Raw genomic sequence first — 9,854 nt, forward strand, 5'->3', positions numbered from 1 at the left:
TGACGGATCGCGATGCCAGATTTGGGGAGCACCTAAGGATGCTGCCCACTGCACACATACGTTATTATTTCTGGTTCTGATAAACACTATATACAAAGCTCTAGGGTCAGCTCTCCTATAACATGACTTGTGTTCTCGAAGAACCTCATATAATGGAAAAATTGCATTTAGAGTGTTTATGCTTTGGATGGTGTCACATGCATATGTGACATTGGTAAACAGTGTAGCCTAACGGAAAGAGCACAGGCCTGGGAATCAGAGGACCTGGGCTCTAATCTGGGCTCCGCCAATTGCTTGCTGTGTGATCTCTTAACAAATACCATAATAATAATGATCGTATTAATTAGGATTTGCACCCCTTAATGACTCCCTCCCTCATAGCCCCAAAGCACTTGGGTACATAGCTGTAATTTCTTTCTATTAACGCCTTGTCTCCCCCTCTAGACTGTAAACTCGTTCATTCGTCCATTCAATCGTATTTATTGTATGCTTACTGTGCGCAGAGCACTGTACTAAGCGCTTGGGAAGTACAGATCGGCAACATCTAGAGACGGTCCCTACCCAGCAACGGGCTCGCGGTCTAAAAGGGGGAGACAGACAACCAAACAAAACAAGTAGACGGGTGTCAGTACCATCAGAAGAAATAGAATTATAGCTATGTACCCATCATTAATAAAATAAGTAGAATAATAAAAATGTGGGCGGGAACATGTCTACCAACTCTGTTATACTGTACTCTCTTAATAACTGAGGAAAGTGCTCTGCACAGAGTAAAGGTTCAATAAATACAATGATTGATTGCTGCGTGACTGTCTCTATATGTTGCCAACTTGTACTTCCCAAGGGCTTAGTACAGTGCTCTGCACACAGTAAGCGCTCAATAAATACGATTGATTGATTGATTGATTGATTGTGCCTCAAGTTCCTTAACTATAAAATGGAGATTAAATCCCCGTTCTCCCTCCTTCTTAGACTGTGGGCCCCAGGTGGGACAGGGTCTGTGTCTGACCTGATAAACTTCTATCTACCTAGAGATAGAAGAAGCAGCGTGGCTCAGTGGAAAAGAGGCCGGGCTTTGGAGTCCAAGGTCGTGGGTTCAAATCCCGGCTTTGCCCATTGTCAGCTGTGAGACTTTGGGCGAGTCACTTCACTTCTCTGGGCCTTAGTTTCCTCATCTGTAAAATGGGCATTAAGCCTGTAAGCCTCCCGTGGGACAACCTGATCATCTTGTAACCTCCCCAGTGCTTAGAACAGTGCTTTGCACACAGTAAGCGCTTAATAAATGCCATCATTATTATTATTATTACCTCAGTGCTTAGAACAGTGCCTGACACAGAGTAAGAACTTAAAAAATGCTATAATTATGTGCAACTGTTGCTTCTAAGATCACATCTACTTAAGTTGACTGATGCATTATAAACAGAAAGGTGAGCATTGCGGGAAGAATGTTCCCAAATTCTTCAATAGTGTGCTACTCATTCATTCATGCATTTATTCAATTCATTCAATCGTATTTATCGAGCGCTTACTGTGTGCAGAGCACTGTACTAAGCGTTTGGGAAGGACAAGTTGGCTCAAATCACTTTGTAGGGTGATACCGTACTAACGGCTGAGAGGAGATGGGGACACGGCATCAAACACAGGCAATAACCAATCGAAGGTATTTTTTGAGCGATTCCTGTGTGCAGAGCACTGTGCTAAGTCCTAGGGATACTAGGGACATATTTATTACTTTATTTATTTATTTATTCATTCATTTTACTTGTACACATCTACTCTATTTTATTTTGTTAGTATGTTTGGTTTTGTTCTCTGTCTCCCCCTTCTAGACTGTGAGCCCACTGCTGGGTAGGGACCATCTCTCTATGTTGCCAACTTGTCCTTCCCAAGCGCTTAGCACAGTGCTCTGCACACAATAAGCGCTCAATAAATACGATTGATTGATTGATTGATAGGGACAGGGCGATACGATAAAGCTGGTAGATGTACTCCCTGCCCACAAGGAGTTTACAGTCTATGGGGGAAAGAGGCATTAAGAAAGATTAGGGAGAGAGTGAATAGTGGCATGTAAGAATATTTATATAAAGCCCGCTGTTGGATGGGGACCGTCTCTATGTGTTGCCGACTTGTACTTCCCAAGCGCTTAGTACAGTGCTCTGCACACAGTAAGCGCTCAATAAATACGATTGATTGATTGATTGATCAAAGAGCCCAAGGAGTACACAGGAAAGTGCAGAGGCAATGCAGAGGGGCGAAGAATGATCCATAGCATGTTCAGAAAATGGAAAAGGTGAAGGGAGGGCCGATACACTGGGACAGAAATATCTGGCAAATTAAGTACCAAAACAAACAACTTAATAACAACCATTCTCATGATCGGGAAGGGAGATTTAAGGTCTTGGTCATGGGAACGCTACATAATCAAAGACGACATAATTTTTAAAATGACATTTATTAATAATAATGATGACATACTTTAAAAAATGACATTTATTAATAATAATGATGACATACTTTAAAAAATGACATTTATTAATAATAATGATGACAATAATGATAATGGTAATAATAATAATGATAATAATGGTGTTTGATGATAATAATGTGACAATAATAATAATAATAATAGTGGCATTTGTTAAGTGCTTGCTATGTGCCAAGCACTGTTCTAAGTGGTGGGGTGGATACAAGGTGATGAGGTTGGACACACTCCCTGTCCCATGTGGGGCTCACAGTCTTAATCCCCATTTTACAGATGAGGGAACTGAGGCCCAGAGAAGTGAAGTGACTTCCCCCAGGTCACACAGCAGACAAGTGATGGAGCCGGGATTAGAACCTAGGTCTTTCTGGCTCCCAGGGCTGGGCTCTATAATAATAATAATAAGCGCTTAGTACAGTGCTCTGCACACAGTAAGTGCTCAATAAATACGATTGAATGAATTGAATGAATGAATAATAATAATAATGATGGCATTTATTAAGCGCTTACTATGTGCAAAGCACTGTTTTAAGCGCTGGGGAGGTTACATGGTGATTGGGTTGTCCTACGGGGGGGGCTCACAATCTTAATCCCCATTTTCCAGATGAGGTAACCGAGGCCCAGAGAAGTGAAATGACTTGCCCAAAGTCCCACAGCTGACAATTGGCGGAGCCGGAATTCGAACCCACGACCCCTGACTCCAAAGCCCGGGCTCTTTCCACTGAGCCACGCTGCTTCTCTGTGCCAGGCACCGTACTAAGCGCTGGGGCAGATACAAGATAAGCAGGTTGGACACAGTCCCCATCCCGCGTGGGGCTCGCAGTCTTAATCCCCATTTTACAGATGAGGTAACAGAGGCAGAGAGAAGCTAAGTGACTTGCCCAAGGTCACACAGTGGATAAGCGGCAGAGCTGGGACTAGAATTTAGGTCCTTCTTACTCTTAAGCGCTTTTTGCAGTGGGCCCCGCTGCTTCGGGTTGCTCTCATTTGTTTCATCCACTATTCATCATCAATCGTATTTATTGAGCGCTTACTATGTGCAGAGCACTGTACTAAGCGCTTGGGAAGTACAAATTGGCAACATATAGAGACAGTCCCTAACCACTGTTAAACATAAAAGGGAGCTCTTCCTTCGTTTTATCGTTCCGTTTTTAAAAAAGGGTGTTTATTAAGCACTTATCATCTGCCCGGCCCTTTACTAAGTGCTGGGGTCGATACAAGATAAGCTGGTTGGACACGGTCCGTGTCCCACATAGGCGTCACAGCCTTAATCTCCGTCTTAGACTGTGGGCTCTGGACTCTAAACTCGCTTTGGGCGGGGAGTGTGTCTACCAACTGTCATATTGTACTCTCCCAAGCGCTTAGTACGGTTATCTACGCACAGTAAGCGCCCGACAAACAGAATTGATTTTATAGCTGGGGAAGCCGAGGTACAGAGAAGCTAAGCGACTTGCCCGAGGTCCCACGGCATTCATTCATTCATTCAATCATCATCATCATCATCAATCGTATTTATTGAGCGCTTACTATGTGCAGAGCACTGTACGAAGCGCTTGGGAAATACAAATTGGCAACATATAGAGACAGTCCCCGCCCAACAGTGGGCTCACAGTCTAAAAGGGGGAGACGGAGAACAAAACCAAACACACTAACAAAATAAAATAAATAGGATAGATATGTACAAGTAAAATAAATAAATAAATAAATAAATAGAGTAATAAATATGTACAAACATATACAGGTGCTGTGGGGAAGGGAAGGAGGTAAGATGGGGGGATGGAGAGGGGGACGAGGGGGAGAGGAAGGAAGGGGCTCAGTCTGGGAAGGCCTCCTGGAGGAGGTGAGCTCTCAGCAGGGCCTTGAAGGGAGGAAGAGAGCTAGCTTGGCGGATGGGCAGAGGGAGGGCATTCCAGGCCCTCAATCGCATTTAATTCAATCGTATTTACTGAGCGCTTTCTGTGTGCAGAGCACTGTCCTGAGGATAAGTGGTGGTGGAGGGATTTGAACCCAGGTCCTTCGGACTCTCGGGTCTGGGCTCTCTCCGCGAGGCCAAACTGCTTCTCCCTAGCCCATGCCATCTGTAACGTAATCTTTCACGCTGCCCCTCTCCCGCTCGCCTGGAGTACGAGCCCACTGTTGGGTAGGGACCGTCTCTATATGTTGCCAACTTGTACTTCCCAAGCGCTTAGTCCAGTGCTCTGCACACACTAAGCGCTCAATAAATGCGATTGATTGATTGATTGATTGATTGATTGAGTACGAACCACTAAAATCTCTACAAGAGTTTTCTTGTAGAGGCCTTCCTCTACAGGAGGCCTTCCCAGACTGAGCCCCTTCCTTCCTATCCCCCTCGTCCCCCCTCCATCCCCCCCATCTTACCTCCTTCCCTTCCCCACAGCACCTGTACATATTTATATATGTTTGTACATATTTATTACTCTATTTATTTATTTTACTTCTACATATCTATTCTATTTATTTTATTTTGCTAGTATGTTTGGTTTTGTTCTCTGTCTCCCCCTTCTAGACTGTGAGCCCACTGTTGGGTAGGGACCGTCTCTATATGTTGCCAACTTGTACTTCCCAAGTGCTTAGTACGGTGCTCTGCACACAGTAAGCGCTCAATAAATACGATTGATTGATTGATTGATTGATTGATTGATTTTTGCTGGCCGGGATCTCTGGAGAGGGGGCACAAGCCACTGACTGCTTTGCTCCTCTGCCGCTCACCTCCTCACCGGGCCGCGTTCTCGCCCGTCCCGCCGTCGACCCCCGGTCCACGTCCTCCCCCTGGCCCGGAATGCCCTCCCTCCGCACATAATAATAATGATGGCATTTATTAAGCACTTACTATGTGCAAAGCACTGTTCTAAGCGCACAGCCGCCAAGCTAGCTCTCTTCCTCCCTTCAAAGCCCTACTGAGAGCTCACCTCCTCCAGGAGGCCTTTGCTCCTCCTCCCCTCCCTCCCTCTGCTCTATCCCCTGGCTCAGTGGAAAGAGCTCGGACTTGGGAGTCAAAGGTCATGGGTTCTAATCCAAACTCCGCCGCTTGTCAGCTGTGGGACTTTGGGCAAGCCATTTCACTTCTCTGGGCCTCAGTTTCCTCCCCTTCTAGACAGTGAGCCCCTTCTAGACTGTGAGCCCACTGTTGGGTAGGGACCGTCTCTATATGTCAATCAATCAATCAATCAATCACATTTATCATCATCATCATCATCAATCATATTTATTGAGCACTTACTGTGTGCAGAGCACTGTACTAAGTGCTTAGGAAGTACAAGTTGGCAACATATAGAGACCGTCCCTATCCAACAGTGGGCTCACAGTCTAGAAGGAGCTCGCAGTCTAGAAGGGGCTAGAAGTCGCCCACTTGGACTTCCCAAGCGCTTAGTACAGTGCTCTGCACACAGGAAGCGCTCAGTAAATACGACTGAATGAATGAATGAATCTGTAAAATGGGGATGAAGACTGTGAGCCCCACGTGGGACAACGTGATTACCTTGTATCTCCCCCCGTGCTTAGAGCGGTGCTTGGCACATAGTTAGCGCTTAACAAATACCATCATTATTATTACTACCCCCTTCCCCTCCCCACGGCACTTATCTATATCTGTATGTATTTATTACTCTATTTTATTAAGGATGTGTATACAACTATGATTCTGTTTCTCTATTTTGATGGGATTGACGCCTGTCCACTTGTTTTGTTGTCTGTCTCCCCCTTCTCGACTGGGAGCCCGTTGTTGGGGAGGGACTGTCGCTATCTGACTTGTCCTCTTCCCAGCGCTTAGTCCAGTGCTCTGCACTCAGTAAGCGCTCAATAAATACGATGGAATGAATGAAAGAACTAGCAATTCTTTCGAGGAGAATTCAATAGGGCTGGCAGTCCTTCAAGCCGCTGGCCCTTGGGAGCCTCAGACCTCTCAGGGTTGCCCTACCTCCTTCCCACACCACTTGTATATATATTTGGGCAGATTTATTACTCTATTTATTTTACTTGTACGTATTTACTATTCTTTTTATTTTGTTGATGATGTGTATACAGCTTTAATTCTATTTGTTCCAACGATTTTGTTACTTGTTTTGTTTTGTTGTCAGTCTCCCCCTTCTAGACTGTGGGCCCGTTGTTGGATAGGGACCGTCTCTATATGTTGCCGACTTGTGCTTTCCAAGCGCTTAGTACAGCGCTCCGCACACAGTAAGCGCTCAATAAATACGATTGAATGAATGATTTTATTTATTCTGATGGTTTTGACACCGGTCTACATGTTTTGTTCTGTTGTCCGTCTCCCCCTTCTAGACTGTGAGCCCGTTGTTGGGCAGGGACCCTCTCTATCTGTTGCCGACTTGTACTTCCCCAGCTCTTAGTCCAGTGTTCTGCACACAATCAGCGCTCAATCAATACGATTGAATGAATGAATGAATAATGCTGTGCATACATCGATAATTCTATTTATCTATTTTGATGGCATTGACACCTGTCTGCTCGTTTTGTTTCGTTGTCTGTCTCCCCCTTCTAGACCGTGAGCCCGTTGTTGGGCAGGGACCATCTCTATCTGTTGCCGACTTGTACTTCCCAAGCGCTTAGTATAGTACTCTGCACACAGTAAGCGCTCAGTAAATACGATTGAATGAATGATGATGTGTACACATCGATAATTCTATTTATCTACTTTGATGGCACTGACAGCTGTCTGCTTGTTTTGTTTTGTTGTCTATCTCCCCCTTCTAGACTGTGAGCCTGTTGTTGGGGAGGGACTGTATCTGTTGCCGACTTGTACTTCCCAAGTGCTTAGTACAGTGCTCTGCACACAGTAAGCGCTCAATCATTACGAATGAATGAAGGAATAATGACGTGTACATCTTGATAAGTGTATCTATTTTGATGGTGTTGACACTTGTCAACAAATGTTGTTGTCTGTCTCCCCCTTCTATGTTGGGTAGGGACCGTCTCTGTTGCCGATTTGTAATAATAGTAATAATAATAATGATGGCATTCGTTAAGCACTTACTACTACTACTACTAATAATGATGATGGCATTTATTAAGCGCTTAGTATGTGCAAAGCACTGTTCTAAGCGCTGGGGAGGTAACAAGGTAATCAGGTTGTCCCACGGGGGGCTCACAGTTTTAATCCCCATTTTACAGATGAGATAACTGGGGCACTATGTGCAAAGCACCATTCTAAGCACTGAGGAGGTTACAATTAAGATTTGTGAGCCCCACGTGGGACAACCTGATCACCTTGTAACCTCCCCAGCGCTTAGAACGGTGCTGTGCATATAGTAAGCGCTTAATAAATGGCATCATTATTATTATCATTACAAGGTGATCGGGTTGTCCCACGTGGGGCTCACAGTCTTCGTCCCCATTTTCCAGATGAGGTAACTGAGGCCCAGAGAAGCGAAGTGACTTGCCCAAAGTCACCCAGCCGACAAGTGGCAGAGATGGGATTTGAACCCGTGACCTCTGACTTCAAACCCCGGGTTCTTTCCACTGAGCCACGCTGCTTGTCCTCTCCCCGGCGCTTAGTCCAGTGCTCTGGCGTGGCTTAGTGGGAAGAGCCCGGGCTTGGGAGTCAGAGGTTGTGGGTTCGAATCCCAGCTCCTCCACTTGTCGGCTGTGTGACTTTGGGCAAGTCACTTCGCTTCTCTGGGCCTCAGTTACCTCATCCGTCAAATGAGGATGAAGACTGTGAGCCCCACCTGATAACCCGCAGAGAAGCAGCGTGGCTCAGTGGGAAGAGCCCGGGCTTTGGAGTCAGAGGTCGTGAGTTCAAATCCCGGCTCCAGCAACTGTCAGCTGTGTGACTTTGGGCGAGTCACTTGGCTTCTCTGGGCCTCAGTTCCTTCATCTGTAAAATGGGGATGAAGACGGTGAGCTCCCTGTGGGACAACCCGATCACCCTGTAACCTCCCCAGCGCTTAGAACAGCGCTTGGCACATAGTAAGCGCTTAACAGATGCCGTCATCATCATTATTATTAGTCTCTGGGCCTCAGTTACCTCATCTGTAAAATGGGAAATAAGACTGTGAGCCCTCCGTGGGACGGCCCGATCAGCCTGTAACCTCCCCAGCGCTTAGAACAGTGCTTTGCACATAGTAAGCGCTTAATAAATGCCATCATTATTGTTATTATTATTAGTCAGCGCTCAATCATCAATCAAGACGAAAAACTGACTGAGTGAGTGACTGAGTGAGTGACGGGGCTCTGGAGGGCTGAGGCCTGAAGGGGGCGCACCCACGGCGACCGGCTCCAGCCCGCGCCTGTGCTTAAGCCCCGCCCCTCTACCCTGACCAGCCAATCCCCGCCCCCGCAGGGGGCGGGGCCGGGAAGCCGCCGCACCCGATTGGACGGCCATGCGGGGCGAGCCGGGGTCGTTCTGCGCAGGCGCCGCGCCGGGGCCCGCCCAATCAACAGGCCGGGCTAGGCGCGCTCTCGCTCCGCGCCCGCCCCCCCCGCGCGCGCTCCCGCTTAACCCATTCCAGGACGAGCGGAAGGCCGGGCGCGCAACCCCCCGCCCCAACAGGGCATTCATTCATTCAGTCGTCTTTATTGAGCCCTTACTGTGAGCAGAGCACCGTACTAAGCGCTTGGGAAGTCCAAGTTGGCAACATATCGAGATGGTCCCTACCCAACAGCGGGCTCACAGTCTAGAAGGGGGACATAGACAACAAGACGAAACATGTTAATAAAATAAAGGGAATAAAGGCGGCGGCTCCCAGGGGCCCCGGCGGGCGGGAGCAGGAGAGCACGTGGGGCGAGCGCAGGAGCAGGGGAGCGCGAGCACGGAACAGCGCTGTGCGGAAGCGCAGGAGAGTTGGGGAGAGGGGAGCACGAGCACGGGACAGCAAGCGCCGGGGGGCGCACGCGCAGGAGAGAACGGCGCGCGGCGGGAGTAGGGGCGCGCGAGCACGGCTGAGCGCGGTGCGCACGCGCAGGGCAGTTGGGGAGAGGGGAGCCCGGAGCGCGGATTACGGGAGCGCGAGCACGGTTGCGCGCGGTGCGCAAGCGCAGTGGAGTTGGGGAGAGGGGAGTACGGGGTGGGAGAGCGCGGTGCGCAAGCGCAGGGGAGAGGTGGGCGCAGGAGAAAACGGAGCGCGGGAGTAGGGACGCGCGAGCACGGTTGAGCGCGGTGCGCAAGCGCAGTGGAGTTGGGGAGAGGGGAGCACGGAGTGCGCGAGCACGGTTGAGCGCGGCGCGCAAGCGCAGGGCAGTTGGGGAGGGGGGGCACGGAGTGCGAGAGCACGGTTGAGCGCGGCGCGCAAGCGCAGTGGAGTTGGGGAGAGGAACGCGGCGCGCAAGCTCAGTGAAGCCGGGGAGAGGGGAGCGTGGGAGTAGGGGTGTGCGAGTGCAGTGGAGTTGGGAGAGGGGA

This window comes from Tachyglossus aculeatus, chromosome 3 (assembly GCF_015852505.1).
Source record: "Tachyglossus aculeatus isolate mTacAcu1 chromosome 3, mTacAcu1.pri, whole genome shotgun sequence".
Lineage (NCBI taxonomy): Eukaryota > Metazoa > Chordata > Mammalia > Monotremata > Tachyglossidae > Tachyglossus > Tachyglossus aculeatus.